Source organism: Physeter macrocephalus, chromosome 2 (genome assembly GCF_002837175.3).
Source record: "Physeter macrocephalus isolate SW-GA chromosome 2, ASM283717v5, whole genome shotgun sequence".
NCBI lineage: Eukaryota > Metazoa > Chordata > Mammalia > Artiodactyla > Physeteridae > Physeter > Physeter macrocephalus.
In genome coordinates, this window is record NC_041215.1 from 95272032 (window position 1) to 95285817 (window position 13786).

The following is a 13786-nucleotide window of genomic DNA, read 5'->3' on the forward strand; positions in this document are numbered from 1 at the left end:
TCACGTTTAAGGTAATTATTGATATGTATGTTCCTATGACCATTTTCTTAATTGTTTTGTTTTTGTTTTTGTAGGTCCTTTTCTTCTCTGTTTCCCACTTAGAGAAGCTCCTTTAGCATTTGTTGTAGAGCTGTTTAGGTGGTGGTGAATTCTCTTAGCTTTTGCTTGTCTGTAAAGCTTTTGATTTCTCCATCGAATCTGAACGAGATCCTTGCCGCGTAGAGTAATCTTGGTTGTAGGTTCTTCCCTTTCATCATTTTAAGTATATCATGCCACTCCCTTCTGGCTTGTAGAGTTTCTGCTGAGAAATCAGCTGTTAACCCTACAGGAGTTACTTTGTATATTATTTGTCATTTTTCCCTTGCTGCTTTCAACAATTTTTCTTTGTCTTTAATTTTTGCCAATTTGATTACTATGTCTCGGCATGTTTCTCCTTGGGTTTATAGGTCCTGGATCATCTTCACTATCATTATTCTGAATTCTTTTTCTGTACGGGTGCCTATCACCACTTCATTTTTTTGTTTTTTCTGGGGTTTTATCTTATTCCTTCATCTGGTACATAGCCCTCTGCCTTTTCATGTTGTCTATCTTTCTGTGAATGTGGTTTTCATTCCACAGGCTGCAGGATTGTAGCTCTTCATGCTTTTGCTGTCTGCCCTCTGGTGGATGAGGAGCATTTCTAAAAATATCAAGGCAAGACAACAATGTCCTGTTTTAAAAGACTGCCATTGCAACATATATATCTACTTAATTCAGACCTCCTATAACTAGTATATTGTGGGAATTTTCTAATTAGCTTTCTTTTTTTAAAATCAACATTATTTTATTGTTTCTCTTGGTTTCTTAGGTCAGGATTCTAGGAAAAGCTCAAGTGGGTAGTTCAGGATCAGGGTTTGCTTTTTAAAAAATATCTTTATTCACACATCATAAAATTCACTCATTTAAAGTGTACAATTAATAGTTTTTAGTGGGCTTCCCTGGTGGTGCAGTGGTTGAGAGTCCGCCTGCCGATGCAGGGGACACGGGTTCGTGCCCTGGTCTGGGAAGATCCCACTTGCCTTGGAGCGGTTAGGCCCATAAGCCATGGCCGCTGAGCCTGAGCGTCTGGAGCCTGTGCTCCGCAATGGGAGAGGCCACAACAGTGAGAGGCCCGCATACCGCAAAAAAAAAAAAAAAAAGTTTTTAGTGTATCCACAAGGTTGTGTAAGAATCACCACAGTCTAAGTTTACAACATTTTTATCATCTCAAAAAGGAACTCCATATCTGCTGAGTCACACCGCATTCCTCCCAACCTTTCCCATGCCCTCAACCCTACCTACCATGTACTACTGTGTCCTGGGAAGCCACTAATCTACTTCCTGTTTCTATAGGTTTGCCTATTTGGGGAATGTCATATAAATGGAATCATATAATATGTGGCCTTTTGTGACTGGCTTCTTTCATTTAGTGTAATGTTTTGAAGGTTAATCCATGTTGTAGCATGTACCAATATTTTATTTCTACTGCTGAATAATATTCCATTATGTGGATATACCACATATTTTTATTTGCCCAGCATTTGATGAACATTTGGGTTGTTTCCACCTTTGGGCTATTTTGAATAATGATTCTATAAACATTCAAGTACAGGTGTTTATTTAAATACCTGTTTTCAATTCCCTTGGGTATATACCTAAGAGTGTAATTGCCAAGTCATATGGCAACTATATGTTTAACATTTTGAGGAACTGCAGTCTATTTTCTAAAGGACTGCACTTCACATTCCCATCAGCAATGTCTGGGTGTTCCAATTGCTCTGCATTCTCACTGACAGTTATTATTGTCCATCTTTTTAATTACACCCATCTGTACTGTTTTGCTAAGGCTGCTATAACAAAGTACCATAAACTGAGTGGTTTAAACAACAGAAATTTATTGTCACACAGTTCTGGAGGCTAGAAGTCCAAATCAAGTTGTCTGCAGGACCATGTTTCCTCTGAAGATCCTAGGGTATTATCTGTTCCACACCTTTCCTTTAGCTTCTGATAATTCCTTGGCTTGTGGCAGCATAACTTCAGTCTTCACATGGTGTTCTCCCTTTGTGTAGTCTGTGTCCAAATTTCCCCTTTCTGTAAGGACATCAGCTATATTGGATTAGGAGGCCCAACTTATTCCAATATGACCTCATCTTAACTAATTACATCTACAATGTCTCTATTTCCAAATAATGTCACATTCTGGAGTTAAGACTTTAACATATGAATTTTGGGGGATACAATTTTACCTATGACACCATACTAGTGGGTCTAAAAGGTATTTCACTGTGGCTTTGATTTGCATGTCCTATGACTAATAATATTGAGCATGTTTTCATGTACTTATTGATCATTTGTGTATCTTCACTGGAGAAATGTCTATTCAGGTCCTTTGTTCTTTTTTTTTTTTTTTTTCCGGTATGCAGGCCTCTCACTGTTGTGGCCTCTCCCATTGCAGAGCACAGGCTCCGGATGCACAGGCTCAGCGGCCATGGCTCATGGGCCTAGCCGCTCCGTGGCATGTGGTATCTTCCCCGACCAGGGCACGAACCTGTGTCCCCTGCATCGGCAGGCAGACTCTCAACCACTGCGCCACCAGGGAAGCCCCCTTTGTTCATTTTTAAATTGAATTATTTGTCTTCTTTCTGTTGAGTTTTCAGAGCTTTTTATATATTCTGGATATAATCCTTATCATGTATATGATTTGCAAATATTTTCTCCCATTCTGTGGGTTATCTTTTCACTTACTTGACAGTGTCTTTTCATGTACAAAAGATTTTAGTTTTGATAAGCTACAACTTATTTATTTTATGTTTTGTTGCCTGTGATTTTGGAGTCATATATAAGAAATCATTGCCAAATTCAAGGTCACTAAGATTTATTCCTGTATTTTTGTTTTATAGTTTTAGCACTTAATTTAGTTTGTTGGTCCATTTTGAGTTAATTTTTGTATATAATTGTGAGGTAGGAGTCCAACTTCTTTCTTTTACTTGTGGATATCCAGTTGTCCTAACACCATTTGTTGAAAAGATTATTCTTTCCCCATTGAATTGTCTTGGCATGCTTGTCAAAAATAAATTGACAATAATTTAATTTCTGGACTCTCACTTCTATTCCAATGATCTATATTTCTAACTTAATGCCACACTGTCTTGATTACTGCAGCTTTGTATTATGTCCTCTAACTTTGTCCTTCCTTCTCAAAACTGCTTTGATTATTCTGGGGTCTCTTGAATTTCCATATGAATTTCAGAGTCAGCCTGTCAATTTCTGCACGAAATCTAGTTGGGATTTTGATAGGGATTGCATTGAATCTGTAGATAATTTGGAAAGTAGTGCAATTTAAAAAAAAATAAATTTATTTATTTATTTATTTTTGGCTGTGTTGGGTCTTCGTTGCTGCACACAGGCTTTCTCTACTTGTGGTGAGCGGGGGCTACTCTTCGTTGCAGTACATGGGCTTCTCATTGCAGTGGCTTCTCTTGTTGCAGAGTACAGGCTCTAGGTGCACAGGCTTCAGTAGTTGTGGCACGTGAGCTCAGTAGTTGTGGCTTGCAGGCTCTGGAGCGCAGGCTCAGCAGCTGTGGCACATGGTTTAGTTGCTCTGCAGCATGTGGGATCTTCCCAGACCAGGGCTCGAACGCGTGTCCCCTGCCTTGGCAGATGGATTCTCAACCACTGCGCCACCATGGAAGCCCAGTAGTGCAATTTTAACAATAATATGTTTTACAATCCATGAAAATGAGGTGTCTACATTTATTAAGATATTCTTTAATTTCTTTCAACAATGTTTTGTAGTTTTCAGTGTGCAAGTACTTAATTTTGTTAAATTTTTACCTATTTTATTGTTATGAATGTTATTGTACATGGAATTCTTTTCTAAATTTCCTTTTCAGATTGCTTATTGCTACCATATAAAATACAATTAACTTTTGAATATTAATCTTGTATCCTTCAACTCCACTAAACTTGTATATTAAGTCTAGTAGCCTTTTAGTGGATTCCTTACCTGTAGTATAATTGAAAAAAAACAATAATAATAAGGACTATGTATAGTCCTTTCCCCCAGTTCCTGGCATAGAGCTCAAAAATGCTTGGAATTTCCTGAGTGATAGGAGTGTCTTTTGTTATTCATTACCATAACTGAGTTTTGATAACAAGGTGACTCATGGTGGACTCTCAGATAGTTTCAAGGAAGGAGCTGGCCACACAGTGATTAGAGGGCTAGAACTTTCAGCCATACCCCCTGACCTCTGGAGTGGGGGAGGGGGCTGGAGACTGAGTTCAGTCATGTGGCCTGTGATTTAATCAACCATGCCTATATAATGAAGCCTTGATAAAAACTCTTGAACAATGAGGTTTGGGCAGCTTCTGGATTCATGAACACATTGATGTGCTGGGCATGTTGTGCTCCTGGAGAGAGCATGGAAGCTCTGCATCCCCACTTCCATACTTTGTCCTATGCATCTTTTCCATTTGTCTGTTCCTGAGTTTATTTAAAACTTTATTTTAAAAATGTAATTGTAAGTATAGTGCTTTTCTGAGTTATGTGAGTTGTTCTAGCAAATTACCAAATCTGAGGGGGTCATAGTAACCCCCAAATTTTTAGTCAGCTGGGCAGAAGTGTGGATAGCCAGGGAATCCTGCTTGAAACTGGTGTCTAAAGTCGGGGCAGTCTTGTGGGACGGAGCTGTTAACTTGTGGGGTCTGTATTAACTCTGGGTAGTTAGTGTCAGCATTGAATTTAATTCTTGGACACTCAGTTCATGTCAGGGAATTGGAAGAGTATACCTATTAAACTTATTAATTCTAAGAGTCTCTTAATGGATTCCATAAGATTTTCTACATTTAATATCATGTGATATGAAAATAGAGATAGTTTTACTTCTTCCTGTCCAATGTGGATGGCTTTTATTTCTTTTTCTTGCCTAATTGTTTTGTCTAGAACCTCCAGTGCAATGATTAATGTAAGTGGCAGGAGTAGACAACCTTGCCTTTTTCCTAACCTTAGTATGATATTTGTAGACGCCCTTTATCAAGTTGAGGAAGTTCCCTTCTAATACAAGTTTGTTGAATGTTTTATCATTAAAAGATGCTGATTTTGTCAAATGCTTTTTCTGCATCTATGAGGTGATTGTTTGATTTTTGTCCTTTGCTCTATTGCTATTGTGCATTACACTAATTGATACTCAAATGTTAAACCAACCATTCCTGGAATAAATCTAACTTGGTCATGGAGTGTAATCCTTTTTATATGTCACTGGATTTGGTTTGCTGATATTTCGTTGAGGATTTTTGTGTTTATACTCTTAAGGGATATTGATATGTAGTTTTCTTTTTGTGAAATATCTTCATCTCAGTTTGGTATCAGGCTAATACTGGTCTCATAGAATGATTTGGAACAAGTTCCCTTGTATTCCTTTTTTGGAAGTGTATACGAGGCATTATCATTAATTCTTCTTTAAATATTTGATAGAATTCACCAGAGAAGCTATCTGGCTCTAGATTTTTCTTATTTATTTATTTATTTATTTTTGGCTATGTTGGGTCTTCATTGTTGCACGCAGGCTTTCTCTAGTTGCAGCAAGTGGGGGCTACCCTTCGTTGTGGTGCATGAGCTTCTCATTGCGGTGGCTTCTCTTATTACAGAGCATGGGCTCTAAGTGTGCAGGCTTCAGTACTTGCAGCACGTGGGCTCAGTAGTTGTGGTGGGTGGGCTCTAGGTCGCACAGGCTTCAGTAGTTGTGGCTCGTGGGCTCTAGAGTGCAGGCTCTGTAGTTGTGGCACACAGGCTTAGTTGCTCCGCAGCATGTGGGATTTCCCAGACCAGGGCTCGAACCTGTGTCCCCTGCATTGGCAGGTGGATTCTTAACCACTGCGCCACCAGGGAAGCCCCTATACTTTTCTTTGTGAGGATTTTTTTTTTTGATAACTAATGCAATATCTTGTTATAGATCTATTCAGATCTTCAGTTTTTATTTGAGTCAGTTTCAGTAATTTGTATCTTTCTAGGAATTTGTCCATTTCATCTAAGTTATCTATTTTGTTGACATACACTTTTTCACCGTTTTTATTTTCATTCTTCTCAAAGTATTTTCTAGTTACCCTTGTGATTTCTTCTTTGACCCACTAGTTATTTATAAGTGTGTTGTTTAGTTTCCACATATTTGTGAACTTTCCAAATTTCCTTGTTATGATTTCTAATTTCATTCCATTTGGTTGGAGAACATACTTTGTATGATTTCAATCCTTTTAAATTTATTGAGCCTTGTTTTACGGCCTAGCATATGGTCTATCCTGAAAAATGTTCCATGTGCACTTCAGGAAAAAAACATTCTGTTGTTGTTGGATGGACTCTTCTATAGACTCATTCACATTCACATCTGTATGCTTATATTTTGTTAAATATGTTTAGATCCACATCTGCCATTTTGCTTTTTATTTTCTGTATTTCTCATGTATTTCTGTTCCTCTCTTCATCCTTACTGTCTTCTTTTGTATTAAGTGGATTATTTTATAATGTAATGTTTTAATTCCTTTAATGGTTTTTAAAAGTATATTTTTTAGTTAGTTTTTAATAATTATTCTAGAGATTACAATACACTTCTTAACTTAGCAAAAGCTACTTCAGAGTTATACTAACCAAATTCTAGTGAAATATGGAAGTATGTGCTGTCATTACACCTATATAGCCTAAGCCCTTCTCCTTTTTTGTGCTATCATGGTTATAGTTATTATGTCTACATAAGTTACAAACCCAACAATACATTATCATAATTATTACTTTATATAATCTGATGTATTTTAAAGAAGCTGAGAGAAGAAAGGACAGCAAGTATATATTTATAGAAAATTACCATCTGGTGTAATTTCCTTACACTGTACAGCTTTGTTTCCACTTTGTACTGTTTTTGGCAAATATATTACATTTCCATAAGCTATAGGCCCAACAATACATTGTATATATACATATTGTACATATATAAGCATATTATATTATTATGTGTTATGCAATTGCTTTTTAAATCATTTAAATGAAGAAAGGAGAATAAATATACAATTATACTATTATAATTACCTACATAATTATCTTTCTTGCAGGCACGTCAGCTAGCAATGAATTCTCTCAGCTTTTGTTTATCTGGGAATATATTTTGCCTTCATTTCTGAAAGACAGTTTTGCTGAATATAAGATTCTTAATTGACAATTTTTTATTTTTAGTACTTTAAACATGCTACTGCCTTCTGGCCCCCACTGTTTCTAATGGGAAATGAGTTGTTAATCTTATTAGGATTTTCTTGTATATGATGAGTTGTTTTATCTTACTGCTTTCAAGAATTTCTCTTGGCTTCCAACATTTTGACTATGATGTGTCTGGGTGGGGATTGTTTTATATCATCTTAATTGGAGTTTGTTGAGCTTCCTGGATGTGTAGATTGTTTTTCATCAAATTTTGAAGTTTTCAGCCATTATATCTTCCAATATTTTTTTTTCTGCTTCTTTCTCTCCTCATATTCTAGTACTCCCATTACATGTATGTTGGTACACTTGGAACCCCACGTTCTTCTGTGGCTATGCTCATTTTCTTTCTTTTCTCTCTGTTCTTCAGATAGCACAATCTTTAGATAGCACAATCTCAAGTTCAAGTTCCCAGGTTCTTCTTCTTTTTTTTTATAGGAACGAAAATGTTTATTACATTATTAATATTCTAAATATTGGAAGGGTTTAATAAGGTATGGCACACTTATCCCATGAAATATAATTAAAATAATAACTATGAAGACTATGGTACATGGAACACTTTTGATGATATAAAAGCGTGGAAAATAGAATATGATATTATATACACATCCACATATACATACATATACATTATGTGGCAACCATTAAAATATGTGCATACAAACATAACATTGAACAAAAGAAGTCAGATACAAAAGAGTATGTATGGTATGATTTCATGAATACAAAGTTCAAAACCAAGGTAGAATTAATCTATGGTGATAAAAGTCGGAACAGTGGGTTCCCTTGAGTGGGCAGGGGATAGTGATTGCAAAGGGCACCAGAACTGCTGGGACACTGATGGGTGGTCTGATTCCTCATCTGGGGAGCTGGTTACACAGCTGTGTGCACTTTGTGAAAACTCGTCCAGCTGTGCACTTATCATTTGGACACTTTTTGGAATGTATGTAATGCTTTTATAAAGAGTTTACTTTAAAAAAAAACAACTGTGCAATTATTCACAGGAAGAAATACAGAGGGAAAAAGGGAGGGGGTGGGAAATCCATCATGGAGTTACTTGTTTTTCTTTCTTTCCTGGGGAGTCCAGTGGGTTTTTGAACCTCGGCTGGATAATTCTGTGTTGTGGGGACTGTCCTGTGCATTGTAGGGTATTTAGCAGCATCCCTGGCCTCTACTCACTAGATACCAGTAGCACTTTTCCCCCCACACTCCCAGTTGTGACAACCAAAAATGTCTTCAGACATTGCCAAGTGTCCCCTGGTGGTAGGGTTGCTAGATAAAATACAGGATACCCATTTAAATTAGAATATCTTACAAACAATGAATAATTTCAAAATATTGCATGGTATATCCTTATACTAAAAATCTATTAATTGTTTATCTTAAATTCAAATTTAATTGGTATCCAGGTTCTTCTTTTACCAGCTCAAATATGCTGTTAACAGTTACTGTACTTTTCAGTTATTGTAATTTTCAACTACAGAGTTTCCATTTGGTCCTTTTTTATAATTTCCATTTCTTTATATTATCTATTTGATGAGACATTGTCATCATAGCTTCCTTTAATAATTTAAGCATGGTTTCCTTTAGTTCTTTAAACATGTTTATAATAGCTGCTTTGAAGTCTTTGCTAAGTCCAAGATCTGTGTGCTCCCCCCTCAAGGCAGTTTCTATTTGCCTGTTTTTGTTCCTGTGTACAGATCACACTTTCCTGTTTCTTTGCATGTCTATTTGTTGTTGTTGAAATCTGGACATTTTAGAAAATATATTGTAATTACTCTGGATACTGATTTTCCCTGACCCTAGGGATTGATGTTGTTTTTGGTTTTTGCTTTGTCATTAGTTTATTTGTTCAATGACTTGACTGAACTAACTCTGTGAAGTCTATTTTCCATGCAATGTGCAATTTCTGACACCCCTGCTCAGATTTTTCTCTCTTGTTTCCATATTTTATCCTTGCTTTTTATCCTGGATATCTAGAATTTATTCCTGAGTCAGCACAGGTCACTTATTATTTAAATGTTGTGCTTAAACACTCTTAGCTAGTTGATTCTTACCCTTTACTACTGGATGTGTGTGTGGCTTGGAGGCTGCTACTGTAGTTCAGAGAGTTTACATTTTTTACTCAAATTCAACCAGGGCTTAGAATCTTAGAAATTCCCTTTTGTGTCACTCTTGAAAAAGTGCAGCCTTGGGCAGGCACACAGTCTTCCAGACTGCCAAGGATGTTATTTCATTTTCAATTCTGGCATCATGGGAGTTGCTCCTGAATCAGAGTAGCTTATTGTTCAGTCAGTGTTTATGCAGAGATTGCATTTAAGTCCTTTGTGCCAGTGATGCTTCTGCCCTTTGTTGATGGATCTCTGTGTGACTTGGGAATGCTTTCAATTCTGTCCCACATCCTGCTCTGATTGCTCCTGAATGGGTGCAGCTTAGCACATTTGCACAGTCTTCTTGATCTCTGAGGTTAACTGTAGTCCCAAGAGGGCTTTTCTTGGCTGTCTCTTTCCCTGTTTCTCTCTGTTAAATATCTGGCTGTTTTGGCATTTTGCTTGTTGATACTAGTGTCATAGAGCTAACAGCACTCTCTCAATTGTTCTCCACCAAAATCTTCATTATTTTGAACAACACCCTTAAGCATGGAATTTCCACATTCTGTTCCAAACAAATCAGCAGTTCTTATGGCCTGCCTCTCTCCCTGAACATAATCTCTGAAGCACTGCAAAGAGCTGGGGGCAGGGACAGAAGCCTGTTTCCCCCAGAATGACACTCTAGCAACACATGTGGTTGCTGGGAGTGGAGGATGGTAAGCTGATCATCTCTGCTTGGCCCTCCCAGTGTAGAATCTCTGCCCTATGAGTGAGCTCTGGAAGGCGTAATCAAGCCCCAGTGTTTTGGGCTTTCCAAGCCTGGAGTAGAGCTTCTCGCTATGACTAGGGGCTGAGTGGGTAAAGGAAGTCTCAGTCCTTTCAGTTGCATTGTCCAAAATAGAGCTTCTAAAACACAGGGATGAGGGTGTGAGAAATGCTGATGGCTTGCCTCTGCTGGGGTGAAATTGCAGCTCTAGACTGTGAGCTATGGGGAGAATGAGTTACCATTTTTTTGTCCACACCATCCAGGAGTAGATCACCTAGAGTAGAGTTTCCATAACATGGAGACGGGGCAGAGGAGGGAGCAGGTCATGGCTCAAATGCCACAGACTCTCACATTCGTATGGAGATTTAGTAGATTTTCTTGAATGAATGTTTCTCCATTTTCTCTATGCACTTATCTAATTTCCAGAGATATTAGATAATTTTTTTAAAATAATTTTCACCAGTTATATAGTTGTTTTGCTGGGGAGAGAGTTTGCTAAACTCTTTACTCTGAAAGTCTCGCTCCCTAATTTTCTTTTAAAAAGGAAACTTTCACAACCTCCATTGGCCTGGACAGTTTCTCATATACTCCTTGACAACATTAACTATAGATTTTATAAAATAACATCATCAGGCAAAGGAAAACAAACTGCACATTTGGGAGAGAGGGGTGCTGGCTGAGGTCTGGAGGGGGTCATGTCCCCAGGGATAAGTCAGGCACCAGGAGGAAGAATCCAGCTGCAAACATGTGAATAACTATCTGGGTAGGTAGAGCATGATATGCAGAGTATAATGAAAAGCAACAAGAGGTAACCCAGGTTAGGGTTCAGCATCAGAGTAGTCCCAAGAAATACTACTTGATGTGTGAAGATGATGTGTGGATCTAAGATTAAGTAATTTGTGAAAATACAGAAAAGAAACACTATTATGTGGCAGCACCCATAGAAACAAGAAGGCAAGATTCCATTTTTTTAAAAGTGTAAGGTAAGGCACTTTGTGTTGGGAAAAAGGCAGAAGCCCAGTTTTTGGAATTACAAAAGTAGGTAAGAACCAGCAAAGTTAGTGTGCTCTGAATTAGAAGTCATTATAGTCCTCCAGTCTAAGCTTAAATTACTCCCAAAGTTATGGGAGGTGTTGAGTCCTTGGCTGCACATTAAAATCACCTGGGGAGCTTTGAAAAAAACCCTGATCACAAACCAATTACTTCAGAACCTCTAGAGTAGGGCTCAGGAATGAGTAGTTTTTAGAGTTCTTCACATAATTCCAGGACACAGCCAATTTAAGAACCACTGTGATATGTGGGTGGGGAAGGGGCTCAGCTACAATCAAAGGAGGGTTAGAGGGGCAGGAAGACAGGCAGACTGTATGTGGCTTTTTTCTTTTTGAGAATCTCACCGAAGGAGTCTCCTCCAAACTTCCATTCTTAGGTTAATAAATTTCTGTACATATGTGCCAGTCTTCTAAATTGATTATGCCACTTATTACCTTACATTGCATACTCCTCTTATTTTGAATATCTTTCCATTAGAAAACAAACTGTAATATTTAATACTGTAATTTTCATTTTGAATAAATGTGTCTTTATATGTACACATTTTATTGAAATATCTATTATGATATGATATAGGATATCCAGCAGGGATCCCAGAAGAAATTCAGGCATACATGGGCATGGCTTTTAAATTGGTGAGGATAATCTAAAAGAAGTCTGTTCAGTGGGAGTAAGAGCTTCATGGAGAAAGCCTACCCTCAGCAAGGAAATTATGGGGGAAATTTTAGATATTAAATATTGACATATGTTACATATATGTCAGTAAACATTGACATATATTATTATTATTTGATATATAAAATCCCTTAAAAATCAGATAAAAAAATCAACACCCCAGGGACTTCCCTGGTGGTGCAGTGGTTAAGAATCCACTTGCCAACGCAGGGAACACAGGTTTGAGCCCTAGTCTGGGAAGATCCCACACGCCGCGGAGCAACTAAGCCCATGTGCCAAAACTATTGAGCCTGCACTCTAGAGCCCATGAGCCACAACTACTGAGCCCACATGCCACAACTACTGAAGCCTGCACACCTAGAGCCCGTGCTCCACAACAGGAGAAGCCGCCACAGTGAGAAGCCTGCGCACCGGAACGAAGAGTAGCCCCCGCTCACCACAACTAGAGAAACCTGTGAAGCAACAAGACCCAACACAGCCAAAAATTAATTAATTAATTAATTTTTAAAAATGAATATCTCAATATAAATGTCCAAAGTATATGAACAGGCAAATTACAGAAGAATTAACAATATGGAATGTTCACTAAAATTTTTAAAAATTTCAAATTAAAACAAGAATGCAGAATCATTTGTTTAAGTCTCTCAGACGGGCAAAGATGAAAAAGGTTAGTAATATGGATATTATCTAGTGAAGATGAGAGAAAATAGCTAGCCTTATTTACAGCTGACAGAGGGTCTCAGACCCTGCAACCATCCTCCACACTGGTACAAAATCTGTAGAGATCATTCTCTCCTGTATTCATCAAAACTGTCTACTTACCATTGATTCACCAATTCTTCTTATAATTTCTCCTAAAGAGCTAAGAGATATATGTACACAGATGTTTACAACAGCACTGTGTATAGTCAGGCAACTATAAACAACATGGAAGTCCATTAAAAGGGATCTGGTTAATTAAGTTATGGCACCTCCAACAACAGAATACTACATGACCATGCAAAAAATAGTAAGTAGATCTTTAATTTGAAATAAGTTTATAGAATATGATGATTCCATTTATGTAAAAATTATCTGTTCCTGTAGACATTTAAATGTGTGCCAAATTGTTAGTCCATTTTCTCTGTTATTATTTTAATGTTTTTTCTATGTTCACACATAATCAGCAAAAAAGGAGTAATGAGGGAAGAGGTGATTCTGAGCCATTTATCCTTGGTCCAGCCACTCAGATTTCTATCTGTTAAAGCTGAAAGGGTTGTTTCCTAACCTGCTGTATGACATTCCAGGCACAGGCAGCTCCCCCTCTTAAGATTGTAAAGTAAGATGGAGAGATGTGTCCCCGCCCACTTTGCCACAGATCACAGCATAAGTTCGGCCTCCCAAGGGAAGTAAACTCTATTAGTCAGGGTTCTCCAGAGAAACAGTACCAGTGTGATATATGGATATATAGAAGAGGAGATTTATCATGGGAATTGGCTCATGTGGTTATGCAGGCTGAGAAGTCCCACAATCTGCTGTCTGCAAGCTGGAGAACCAGGAAAGCTGGTGGTGCAATTCAGTCCAAGTCCAAACGCCCAACAACCAGGAGCTCAGATGTCTGAGGGCAGGAGAAAATGGCTGTCCCAGCTCAAGAAAAGACAGTGCAAATTTGCTCTTCCTCAGGTTTTCTGTTCTATTAGAGCTCTCAATGCTTTGGATGATGCCCTGCAATGGCAGAGCTTCTTTACTCAACCTACTGATCCAAATGCTAGTATCTTCCATATACACCCTCACAGACACATCCAGAAATAATGTTTTACTAGCTGTTTGGGCATCCCTTAGCCCAGTGAAGTTGACACATAAAATTAACCATCACAGAGACTCAGGTACTGACCAGCAGATGGTGGTGTGATTGAGAAGCAGTGGGGTGTCAGCCACGAAGGCAGCAGTGCCTGGCAGAGAATGAGG

The 13786-nt window shown here is 38.0% G+C and overlaps 1 long non-coding RNA gene across 5 annotated transcripts in view; it reads right to left on the reverse strand.

Moving 5' to 3' along the window:
- Window positions 1-13786, reverse strand: part of LOC114484373 (uncharacterized) — a 210092-nt gene that overhangs the window by 127774 nt on the left and 68532 nt on the right. Inside the window, exon 4 of one of the 5 annotated variants that reach the window (XR_008618888.1) lies at window positions 539-679. The exons of 3 other annotated variants lie outside the window; for them this stretch is intronic. This is a non-coding gene — a long non-coding RNA (uncharacterized lncRNA). Of the gene's footprint in view, window positions 1-538; window positions 680-1864; window positions 2110-13786 lie in introns of those variants that run through there. One more of the 5 variants, XR_003677198.2, reaches the window with a different exon arrangement.